We start from the raw sequence: 13,229 nt of genomic DNA, 5'->3' as shown, positions 1-13,229 counted from the left end.
GTAAGTTAAATCGCGATGGCTTGCCGGAGCGATTTAAAGACTCGAGTTTGTAACATTCATACTCCCCGAGTTACACACAATGCTTTTCATCACACTCGCAATGTAAAAAATATATAAATAGATGTAAAAAAAGTTAAGTACGGTACAAGAAATTTCATTATTCCCTTGGGAGAACGATTTTTCTATAACTCACGCTCCGCCTGCGTGCAATAGCACATTTAAAGTGAGATGAAAAAAATATTAAAACCCTTTAAGACGATACCATACAGGTCAATTCTCCATACAAACGCTCTCGACTATTTCCTCCCTGGTTTATGTGATAGAGCAATGATTTTTTCAACACAGATTATTATAATTTTTATCTGTGTCGGACCGTTTTAAATTTTTTTGCTATTTTTATTTTAAAAGACCAGAGCTAATCTAAACTAAATCTAAACTGTCCGACACAGATTATTTCATTGTTATTCAGATTTTCAAATTCAAGCGAAACCTCGATTTTAAAGATTTTTTCGCAATATCTTTTAACTGAATTGTTCTTAAGGGACATTTTTTTTTCGATAAATCTAGTTAATAAAACTAGTATATTTAACTGAAATCCCCAAATTGAAAGCGAGACTCCTTTCCATTTTAGCATTTTCGCTCCCGTAGCGTCTTAAAATGTTTACCATGGTTCAGGAAAGTAACATCTATTGCTCTTCTACTGCTACCATGTTACATTTGCAAAAAGACTACAGCTACAGAGCCATGTGATTAATTATAAATACATAATTGTAGTAAAAGGACAACTCATTCCAGGTCCCTTGAGAGTGAAAGCGGCTCGCATGCTGCAGTTGCTAGCGGAGTCGCCGCCACGCCGCTCGGTGTGCGGGATGTGGCGCGTGGACGCGAGACTGCTGCTCCGCCTGTTCCAGCTGCTCTCCTCCTTCTTAGTCATGCAGCTGCAGTTTGCTTTCCTGTGAGCGCTCGCATGCTGCAGTCGCTAGCGGAGTCGCCGCCACGCTGCTCGGTGTGCGGGATGTGGCGCGTGGACGCGAGACTGCTGCTCCGCCTGTTCCAGCTGCTCTCCTCCTTCTTAGTCATGCAGCTGCAGTTTGCTTTCCTGTGAGCGCTCGCATGCTGCAGTCGCTAGCGGAGTCGCCGCCACGCTGCTCGGTGTGCGGGATGTGGCGCGTGGACGCGAGACTGCTGCTCCGCCTGTTCCAGCTGCTCTCCTCCTTCTTAGTCATGCAGCTGCAGTTTGCTTTCCTGTGAGCGCTCGCATGCTGCAGTCGCTAGCGGAGTCGCCGCCACGCTGCTCGGTGTGCGGGATGTGGCGCGTGGACGCGAGACTGCTGCTCCGCCTGTTCCAGCTGCTCTCCTCCTTCTTAGTCATGCAGCTGCAGTTTGCTTTCCTGTGAGCGCTCGCATGCTGCAGTCGCTAGCGGAGTCGCCGCCACGCTGCTCGGTGTGCGGGATGTGGCGCGTGGACGCGAGACTGCTGCTCCGCCTGTTCCAGCTGCTCTCCTCCTTCTTAGTCATGCAGCTGCAGTTTGCTTTCCTGTGAGCGCTCGCATGCTGCAGTCGCTAGCGGAGTCGCCGCCACGCTGCTCGGTGTGCGGGATGTGGCGCGTGGACGCGAGACTGCTGCTCCGCCTGTTCCAGCTGCTCTCCTCCTTCTTAGTCATGCAGCTGCAGTTTGCTTTCCTGTGAGCGCTCGCATGCTGCAGTCGCTAGCGGAGTCGCCGCCACGCTGCTCGGTGTGCGGGATGTGGCGCGTGGACGCGAGACTGCTGCTCCGCCTGTTCCAGCTGCTCTCCTCCTTCTTAGTCATGCAGCTGCAGTTTGCTTTCCTGTGAGCGCTCGCATGCTGCAGTCGCTAGCGGAGTCGCCGCCACGCTGCTCGGTGTGCGGGATATGGCGCGTGGACGCGAGGCTGCTGGTCCGCCTGTTCCAGCTGCTCTCCTCCTCCTTAGTCATGCACCTGCAGTTTGCTTTCCTGTGAGCGCTCGCATGCTGCAGTCGCTAGCGGAGTCGCCGCCACGCTGCTCGGTGTGCGGGATGTGGCGCGTGGACGCGAGGCTGCTGCTCCGCCTGTTCCAGCTGCTCTCCTCCGTCTTAGTCATGCAGCTGCAGTTTGCTTTCCTGTGAGCGCTCGCATGCTGCAGTCGCTAGCGGAGTCGCCGCCACGCTACTCGGTGTGCGGGATATGGCGCGTGGACGCGAGGCTGCTGGTCCGCCTGTTCCAGCTGCTCTCCTCCGTCTTAGTCATGCAGCTGCAGTTTGCTTTCCTGTGAGCGCTCGCATGCTGCAGTCGCTAGCGGAGTCGCCGCCACGCTGCTCGGTGTGCGGGATATGGCGCGTGGACGCGAGGCTGCTGGTCCGCCTGTTCCAGCTGCTCTCCTCCTCCTTAGTCATGCACCTGCAGTTTGCTTTCCTGTGAGCGCTCGCATGCTGCAGTCGCTAGCGGAGTCGCCGCCACGCTACTCGGTGTGCGGGATGTGGCGCGTGGACGCGAGGCTGCTGCTCCGCCTGTTCCAGCTGCTCTCCTCCTTCTTAGTCATGCAGCTGCAGTTTGCTTTCTTGTGAATTAATTCCTTTGATATTCACTCCTTATATTATTGAAAAATATTAGGTAATTATTGAAAACAAAAATGTTTATTAAGAATAATTTTAAAATGTGTGTACCTATCCATAAAAATGTCATAAGCCCACAGCGGGGCAAATCTCGACTGGGGCGCACATGTAACGGGTCCATTTTTTCCATGTTTTACAATATTGCATTATATATACTCTTTATTTGGGATCCTTTTAATTTACCGAAGATTTTTTTGTCGAATTTCATTTCCCAAACGAATTTTGCCAACTACACGTTTGTCAACTCAATCTTTCCCATAATAACATTTGACAACGTTAAAATACGTCAAATGATAATTTCCCAAACTGTTGTAATGCAACTTTTATAACCCCAACTGTTAATTTCGCAAATGTTTCACTTTGACTAGAAAAGTTTGCTCAACTTTACTTTCGTCAAATTAATTACTGGACAAAATTATTTAGTCAAATAATTTGTTTAGTAAAAAAATTTTTCCTTAAAAACACACTATGCAAAACCACTTTTTGACAAGAGTTTTATCATGATTGTTTTCATTTACCGAATTTCATTTCTCAAACAGATTTTAACAACTACTTACACGTTTGCTTCCCACAACACTTTTGACGAAAATACCATAATTATGACGAGTCAAATAATCTTTAAAAACCTAAACATAGCCCAAAAACCTAAAAGTAGGTTTAGGTTAGGTTGGAACTGCGACCCCCACACAAAATGTTGCTAAAAAAGTAGGTTTAGGTTAGGTTGGAACTGTGACCCCCACACAAAACTTTGCTAAGAAAGTAGGTTTAGGTTAGGTTGGAACTGCGACCCCCACACAAAATGTTGCTAAAAAAGTAGGTTTAGGTTAGGTTGGAACTGCGACACCCACACAAAATGTTGCTAAAAAAGTAGGTTTAGGTTAGGTTAGAACTGCGACCCCCACACAAAACTGTTGCGAAGAAAGTAGGTTTAGGTTAGGTTAGAACTGCGACCCCCACACAAAACTGTTGCTAAGAAAGTAGGTTTAGGTTAGGTTAGAACTGCGACCCCCACGCAAAACTTTGCTAAGAATGTAGGTTTAGGTTAGGTTCGAACTGCGACCCCCACACAAAACTGTTGCTAAGAAAGTAGGTTTAGGTTAGTTAGGTTCGAACTGCGACCCCCACACAAAACTGTTGCTAAATAAAGTAGGTTTAGGTTAGGTTAGAACTGCGACTCCGCGACCCCTACACAAAACTGTAGCGAAGAAAGTAGGTTTAGGTTAGGTTAGAACTGCGACCCCCACACAAAACTGTTGCTAAGAAAGTAGGTTTAGGTTAGGTTAAAACTGCGACCCCCACACAAAATGTTGCTAAGAAAGTAGGTTTAGGTTAGGTTAGAACTGCGACCCCCACACAAAATGTTACTAAAAAAGTAGGTTTATTTCGAATACGTTAAGAATTGGTTATATAAAAAAATGTCAAAGTAAATGTGGTTTATTTATATTTTTATCAACTACTCGGTTTGAGTAAACAAGGTTTGTTAAAATAAAAAATGCCCAAGAAATGTTTTACCAAATGTTAGATTTGGCTTTTTTTCTGTTGGGATAATATTGGTTGGCATTTAATCATTTTGATTAATTGAAGTTTGGTAAAATGAACATTGCCAAAGTAAGGAAAAGTCTAAATATTTATTTGGATATCATTATTTTGGCAAATATGTATATGTCACACGATAAGTTGGGAAATGATGAGTTGCCTTTTAAATTTTTGGGATACATTGTTTGGGATGTGAAAATCTGGCAAATAACTTTCGGTAATACATTAGTAACCCTCTTTATTTACATGAACATATTTACATAATTATATAAGAAACTAAGACTAAACTTAAAAGCTAGCTATTGCATTATTAAATAGTGTCCATTGTCCTCTATTTGGCATAACTTTTATTGTCCGAAACGATTTTCACATAACATACTTCACATAATCGATTTTCGACGAATGTTAATTTGACAGAAAACTTATTTGTCATAATCTATAATAATACGAATATTACTTTGTCCGAAAATAAATTCGCATAATTCTGTTTATTGTTTTTATTAATCGATCTAAGACAGGAACTGCTTGACAAACTTGAACGCCTCCAGAACGTGTGCATAAGATTTATATTCGGGCTAAAGAAATTCGACCATGTTTCCCTCTTTCGCAGTCAACTCAAGTGGCTTCCCATCCGCCGTCGCAGGGATCTGCATATTCTTTCTCTCCTATTTAATGTTCTGTTTAATCCTTCGTCTCCTCTTTATCTTTCACAAAAATTTAAATTTATGGCGGACGGTAGTGGCCATCGTCTACGTTCTAGTTCTAATCTTGCACTGGCAACACCTCATCATAAATCCCGTGCGTATAGTAAATCTTTTGTAGTGCGAGCGGTTCAACTTTGGAATGAGTTGCTTCCGTCCTTAAGGAAATCACAGTCCGTTGCCTCGCTCAAGGGGCAGTTAAAAAAGCTGTGGCTATCGGAACATGGATGACTTGTTTGTAACTAGTTATAGATACTATATATAAATATATATTTATTTACTATATATATTGTTATATATTCTTTATATTTGATGTACCTTTTATTCCAATTTTATTTTATTATTTTTGTTTTAGTCTCTTTTATATTTTTATGGGCTTTCCTATAAACTGTTGTACTAAGTGCTATATTTGTCTACCATTCTTCATCACATTTCACCTACTCAAAGGTTAGCTGGAAGAAATCCCTTACAGGGATAAGTTCGCCTTTGTACTGTCTATCCTGTGTCATATTTGTGTTTTGTGTTTTGTACAATAAAGAGTTTATACATACATACATACATAATAAATATAATTCTCATAATTGTATTTGGTATTTCTTAATATCAAAATATCCACCAATATTAAATGCTGTCAAGAAAGTTGGGTTGGTTAGGTCAGAAGAGCTGCGACCTCAACAAATAAGTACTTACACATTTCATCAATATTACAACGGTTAGGTTAGGTTTGAACTGCAACATTAATATAGTAGTATTACTTACCTATACTAAATTTAGACTAAACCATGTCATGCAGAAATAATGTATGCATAAAATCCATTAGGCGAATAATCTTTATGCATGAAATATATTCGGACAAACAAAAATATGCCTGGACAAATTATGCGTAACTATACAATGCCATAACAGATTATGCGAAAGGTGAATTATGCTAATATATATTATGCCAAAAGAATTCTTGTTTGTAAAATTGCCAAAACAAGGGGAACCGTCCACCGGTTTTATATAGTAGGCGTGTTCAGTGGATACATGTAGAACTCAACATCATATAATTATTAGTGTAATAATGGAAAAAATGGATAAGTTACAATTGTCGCCCAGTCGAGATTTGCCCCGCTGTACCTTAGTCCATTGTGTAGAAACGTTTAGGTACTAAGAATATGAGTAATTGAGTACAGAGCTACAGAGGGCACATCAGTAACCTTTTGTCTTTCTACTTCTGTCATCTTACATTTATAATAAGACCAACGACTATAATTATAAAATGTAGGAAATCCAGGAGTGGAGTTTGAATAATCGATAGGGATTCCAATCCAACATTTTGGTTATTAAGGTGCCTAAATCTATTTTAAATTGCCCATAAAAAAAGTCAGATACGATTTTACAGATTTAAAATTTAATTCCGATAAAGCTAGCGTGAAATTGAAATAAAACATAATATATACTGGGTGTAATACACATATAAAACATATAGAAACGTTTGTATTAAAATAATGAGTAAACATTAATAAAATATGTAAATTATCTTTAATAAAACTAATATGAAGTTACATACTCGTAATATAGGTAAATTAAAAACACATTAAAAATAGGAATTATAACGAATGTCATTCATTGTACAGTCATGTTCAGCGTGAAGTCGTTAAGTGATCCTAACTAATACTATTAATGGCTGTAGTCGTTGTACACACTTAACTTAATTGCGATTGTCTCATTTTTAAAGTTTATAAACACAAACCAACACTACCTATACACGTCAACATGTTTGTAATTAAAAAGAAGAACAAAGTTGAAGTTATTTTAAAAACACCCGAATATTTATCAAACTACATTTTGGAGGAAGATTACATAAAGATATTTAAACCATATCGGCTTTTGCAAGAAGTGTTGGGATCATGCCGTGTTGATATTAAGTACCGATTTGTTACCGCTCCCAGCGTTTTCAAAAAATGTTACACAGTCGTTCATATAGTATCAGTGGCTCTTGCGACGTTTTGGCTAATGGAGAACTATGCAAAACGACAATATATTGACCGTGTCATGAATGGTTTGTGGATATTTGGATTGTCGGGAATGATCACTATATTTTTGATTAGCATATTTCATGCTCGATTCTGCAACAACAAGGCTAACGTTCAATTGCATATCAAGATGCAAGAAATAAATAATCTCATGAGGCTTAATAACAGTAAGATCAATATTTTAGAGTATAAAATCAATTCATTCCTAACTATAGGATTGGTGATTGCGTTTCTACTGTTGATCATCCTTAGTTTTGTGATAACTCGGGTCGAGTATAAACTTTATCAAATTGTAATGCCGGCGAGCTCACTGATCTCATTTGTAACTGAACTATTTTCATCTGTCAGTTTTATAAAATTCTTTAGTGATCGGGTTCGATTGATAAATGCATTGATGATAAACCATCTGAAAATGAGAAACATGTACTGTTCTAATATATTGGAGCAAGGACGTTTGAGTAAATTGTTGGAGAAAATCGCTTCGAAATGGCAAGAATTCGACTCATGTGAAACAGACATATATTTAAAAGAATTATTACGCGGGTACACCTTATTTCAAGAGCTACATGGCTTTCAGGTGAGGATCAATTGCAAAGTTTATTTATTTATTTATTTTATTTTATTTTTCCTTTTACCAGTAGGTACATTCAGCTTGTGTTACATGCATCAAAAAATTAACCATTCTCAACTTTATTTTCTAATAAATATATATATTTTATTTACAGATTCTGCTCTTTTTTATAACATCTTCATCGTGGATGTTGGTGACTGTGGAATATGCAATACTGGCATTAAAGAATAATGTAGACTTGGTATTTGTATAAACTTCACTATTATATATTTGAGCTAAACTTAATGTTGTTCACCGACAAAGGTTCCAGTTTTAGGTTTAAGATACATTAAATATTAGCTCTAAATAGTTGTAAACTCTTTATTTACATGAACATATTTACATAATTATATAAGAAACTAAGACTAAACTTAAAAGCTAGCTAATGTCTAAAATAGGCCCTTGAGGCATTGTACCAAGGATACTGGCGACATTTCCTCGCTGTATCGCAATGCTGATACGTTGAGCGAGGAAGTCGCCAGCTCTTCGGTCACCAGTTACCTCAACCAGACGCTTCACGATTTCTGTGAACAACTTGTTCGCGCTGGGGCCCCATGGACCTAGAGTTTCTACACCAAAGGGTACAAAAAGGTATTCTTTGCCAAGACTTTTGTATTTATTACGTTTCAAAATTTCGGCACTTTCTGCCGCTGCGCCCGCTTTTATCTTGGTCCGTTGGAGGTGAGACGGTGCCAATGTGTCTACGCAGGTAGCATCCCACACTAACATTCGTCCCATACTCCAAGGGACCAAGGACACTCCATCAGGCCTCTTGCCATCATCTCTGATTATGCCAGTCGGCTCAAGGAGACCAGGCACATTGATGGTTGCAAGGGACCGACGGATAATGTCATTAAGCGACGCATGTCTCGAAAAACGGCCTGCACTTTTTTGACAAGATAATCCATCCATGGTGTCCCAGTCGGTCCACGTCCGTGCCACAAGAGCATATGTGTGGCGTACACACCGAAACCCCAAGTCGCAGGCCAATCGCCAGTCTAAGGGAGGTCGGATCCAAGAAAGTACCAGTGTTTGGTGAGGGATGGGCATGTAGCCAGTAACCGGCTTCCCGGGCTCCGACCGCCAAAAGCTAAAAAAAATTAAAACTAACGTGTGTGTTTAGAGAAACATATCTAATAATGGCGACATAGACCCGACCGTGTAAAGAGTAGATACAATCATAGAGGAATAAGTAAGGGAAGAGTTATTGTAACTCCATACCTCAGTAAATGCGGGTAAGTACATAGTTAAGTGACATCTAGCGACAATCACGCGTCAAATAGCGTGAATTATCAGTACCACTACTCGATACTAGGTGGCAACTGTGTCTCGTCTGCCAAAAATTTAATATTAGAACAGTTTACAACTTACATTACAAGCAGAAGGAATTGAAAACCGAATACTGATTAATACTGTTATAATATTAGCTAAAAATTTGTGAGCATTAGACTTTTCGTTCATCGCGACATCTATTGACAAGTAGAAGTACTGATAATTTACGCTAGTTGACGCGTGATTGATGCGTAATTGTCGCTAGATGTCATTTAACTATGCCTATACAAATAACCCGCATTTACTGATATATGGAGTGTCAACTCTTCCCTTATTCCTCTATGGTACAATACAAAAATCAAATCTATCTTCACGATATGGATCAAATTATTTTTTCCTCATTGTCACAAGTATTTTTGCAAGTTCTTACAACTTATGCTACCTACTTGCTACTCACGATTAGTGGTAAACGTATGAACTCTTAATAATAAATAAATACATATTGGGGGACACCTTACACAGATCAACCTAGCCCCAAACTAAACAAAGCTTGTACTATGGGTTCTAGGCGACGATATACGTACTTATATAGATAAATACATACCTAATTATACAATTACATAGAAAACATCCATGACTCAGGAACAAATATTCTGTGCTCATCGCACAAATAAATGCCCTTACCGGGATTCGAACCCGTGACCCGGCTTAGAAAGCAGGGTCACTACACGCTAAGCCAGACCGATCGTCAACGTCAATAACAACTGATGATTGGTTTAAACATGTTAAATGTGAAGGCCAGGCACATTTCCCCTTAAACAGATGAATAAATTTAGTTAAAAATGGGCACAGAGATAGTTTGAGTCTCGGGAAAGTACGAATTCCTGCCTCAGACGCTAAGAACAACGACGCCTTTTAGGCGCTTTTAGGAAGCGCCTGTAAAAACGCTCAAATTGAAATTATTGCCTTCATTTTGACGACCGGCCTGGCGCAGTCGGTAGTGACCCTGCCTGCTACGCCGCGGTCCCGGGTTCGAATCCCGGTAAGGGCATTTATTAGTGTGAAATGATATTTGCCTGAGTTATGGATGTTTTCTATGTATATAAGTATTTTATATGTTTATATATCGTTGTCTGAGACAATTATCTGGGTCAGTCAATCTGTGGAATGTCCTATAATATTTATTTATTTATTTATTATTTATTTATTTATTTTATGTGTGACATTATCTGGGTAAAGGGACTTTATTGACAATGGCGCTTACGTCCAGCGGCGTCGTATTTGTACACGAACATCGATTATAACGCCGTAAGCGCCATCGACAATACGTCCCTTTACCCAGATAATGTCACATTTATTTTGTATTAGCTTTTGCCGGCGGCTTTTCTCGTTTTAGAAAGAGACAAAAAGTAGCCTATGTCACTCTCCACCCCTTCAACTATCTCCACTTAAAAAATCACGTCAATTCGTCGCTCCGTTTTGCCGTGAAAGACGGACAAACAAACAGACACACACACTTTTCCACTTATAATATTGGTATGAATTTGATTGTACTATTTTAGGTAAATTACTTATTTCATGCAAACGAATTCAAAGCTAAAAGCTAGTATGTATTACATATTAATATGTGTATCTACTTACATTCCAGAACTATATAATTACGGACTTCATGCAACTGACGGCCGTGGCACTCCTCAAATGTTTCCTCCTATTAACACTGTGCATCCAGGCTGAAACCTTTTCCAGGGATGTCAACAAAACGAAACGCCTCTCAATTATAATTATGTCACGTTACTTGAATGGTATGGGCCATTTTTTTTGTAACATGGGTATTTTTTACGCGATTAATACTCAGAATCGCGAGGTCTTTCGATCCTGATGGGAGCAAAAAATTGTCCCAAGATTTCCATACATTTTTCAAACCTTCCATTCCGTTACCGCCATGCAAAATGGAATTGGAAAAAAACTTTGGGACGCTTTTTTCTCCTAATCAGAATTGAAAGAGCTCGCGATTCTGAGTGAAAACCACATAGAAATTTTCAAATCCAAAAAAAAGTCAGGTGGACAACTTTGAAAAAAAAAAATGGGCCGTATAGTGTATTTTTCTTTAAAGATTATAAATACTAAATGGCTACTGTATATCACAAATAATATCATGTCTGATAAATTAATGATCACCATTTGATGTCGCCAATGCTATTAGTAAACGTAAGGTTTTTTTTAAAGGACCTTTATAAAAATTACATATTTTGGCCCTGTCAGTCTACTTTTCATGGCCTACAATTACCTACAAGTACCTAAACGTGAGTTAAAACGTGCTTTTCAATGTATCAAACGTCAATGTGTCACGACAGTTTTCTATCGTATACTACTGTTTGCGTTGTACATTATAAGCAGAGATCGGACGGATTTGCGACATTCTTAGTGACTTACGTCATTTTAATGACTTTTAGTATGAGATGACGCACAAAAATACGATCTCTGATTATAGAAGCCAGCCTTCGAACGGTACTAGATCTCGCATGGGGCATCTGATCAGCTGTCTGAATTGAATGAAACATCAACAGTCCGCATTGAGCCGCAACTGAGAACGCATGCGATTTACGCGATGTGACCCAAGACCCTTAAAATAAAAATTAACCACAAAGAAATCACATTTTGGTTTTATATGGCACTGTGTGCAAATCGTGAGCGAATCGTGAAACGTTTGGGCATTCGGCTCGCACACTGGTCTCGAAATAGAGAGTCATAGGATTAGGTATAACAATATATTTTTTTGTATTTTTTTCTTATGCAAAATTTAAAATAGATATTCATTCAAAATGAGCGCTATCTCGCCAACAAACTGCAAGACAGTTTGGCGAGAAACATAAATGTGAATAATATAATGTACTTATTTGTTAAATAAAAAAAAAAATCTCGATTTTTTTTTAATCTTGCCCATTAAATGGTCTTTACCTTTCAGGGCCTCTGATGTTAAAAGCCAAGAAGATGATCGCCGTTATAGAAGAGACGCCGGCCAGTTTCTCCGTGTACGGCATGGGGCGGCTGGACGCGGTGCTGCTGCTCACCATGTTCCGCGCCATGACCAGCTGGCTGGTCACTCTTCTGCAGCGAGAAACATAAATGTGAATAATATAATGTACTTATTTGTTAAATAAAGTCTAGTGCTACTTGAAAAAAAATCTCGAGTATTAGAGTTATTTTTTTAATCTTGCCCATTAAATGGTCTTTACCTTTCAGGGCCTCTGATGTTAAAAGCCAAGAAGATGATCGCCGTTATAGAAGAGACGCCGGCCAGTTTCTCCGTGTACGGCATGGGGCGGCTGGACGCGGTGCTGCTGCTCACCATGTTCCGCGCCATGACCAGCTGGCTGGTCACTCTTCTGCAGTTTGCCTTCTTATAGGTAGCGGAGCCACAACTTCTTATTTAGGCTATTTTTTTTTCAAAGTTGTCCACCCTACTTTTTTTGTAACATGGGTACCAATTTTTCTTCCCCGACGCAAAAACGGCGGGGTGTTATAAGTTTGACGTGTCTGTCTGTCTGTTTGTCTGTCTATCTGTCTCTCTGTGTGTGTGTCTGTCTGTGGCATCGTAGCTCCCGAACGGATGAACCGATTTAGATTTATTTATTTTTGGTTGAAAGCTGAGTTAATCGGGTGCGTTCTTAGCCATGTTTCATGGAAATCGATCCACTATGTCGGAGGTTTTTTCAAAATTTTAATTTTGTGGTTAAGTTATTTACACGATTCATGCTCAGAATCGCGAGGTCTTTCAATCTTGATAGAAGAAAAAAATGTCCCAAGTTTTCCATACATTTTTCAAACCTTCCATTCCATTGCCGCCATACAAAATGTATGAAAAAATGGTAACGGAATGGGAAAAGGACACTTTTTGTCTTCTATTAGGATTGAAAGAGCTCGCGATTCTGAGTTGAAACCACATAAAAAAATCTAAATAAAAAAGTGGGGAGGACAACTTTGAAAAAATGGCCTATTTAACACTCGTGACTACGTGACTCAAGACAGGAACAACTAAGTATCTATATGTTCCACACACAAATAAGTGCCTTTACGGGCTTCGAACTCTTCAAAGCCAGGACTATCGATTTCACAGACAGGACCACTACGCGCTAAGCCAGACCGGACCTCAAAACATGAAAGTTCCGACCATGTTCCGAGTCCGAGCCATTACCAGCTTGCTGGTCGTTTCCTGCAGTTTCCCTTCTTATAGAATATAATAGAATAGAATAAACGTTTATTCGTGAACACAGGTAAGACAAAATACACATAATAACAACAAGACAGAAAGGAATGAAGTGCCACGAAATGGCCTCATCTCAGCGTGTGTATAGAGCGTAGCCTATCATCATTCGCTTGCCCTTATCCCAATTACTTCGGGTCGGCGCAGCATGTCATTTTCTTCCGTACATCTCTATCGGACGTCATCTCATCAAGTCACTTGCATTCGGTCCATAT

The sequence above is a fragment of the Leguminivora glycinivorella genome, chromosome 8, assembly GCF_023078275.1.
Source record: "Leguminivora glycinivorella isolate SPB_JAAS2020 chromosome 8, LegGlyc_1.1, whole genome shotgun sequence".
Taxonomy (NCBI): Eukaryota; Metazoa; Arthropoda; class Insecta; order Lepidoptera; family Tortricidae; genus Leguminivora; species Leguminivora glycinivorella.
The sequence above is the reverse complement of the archived record's forward strand: the minus strand, read 5'-3'. Positions refer to the sequence as shown.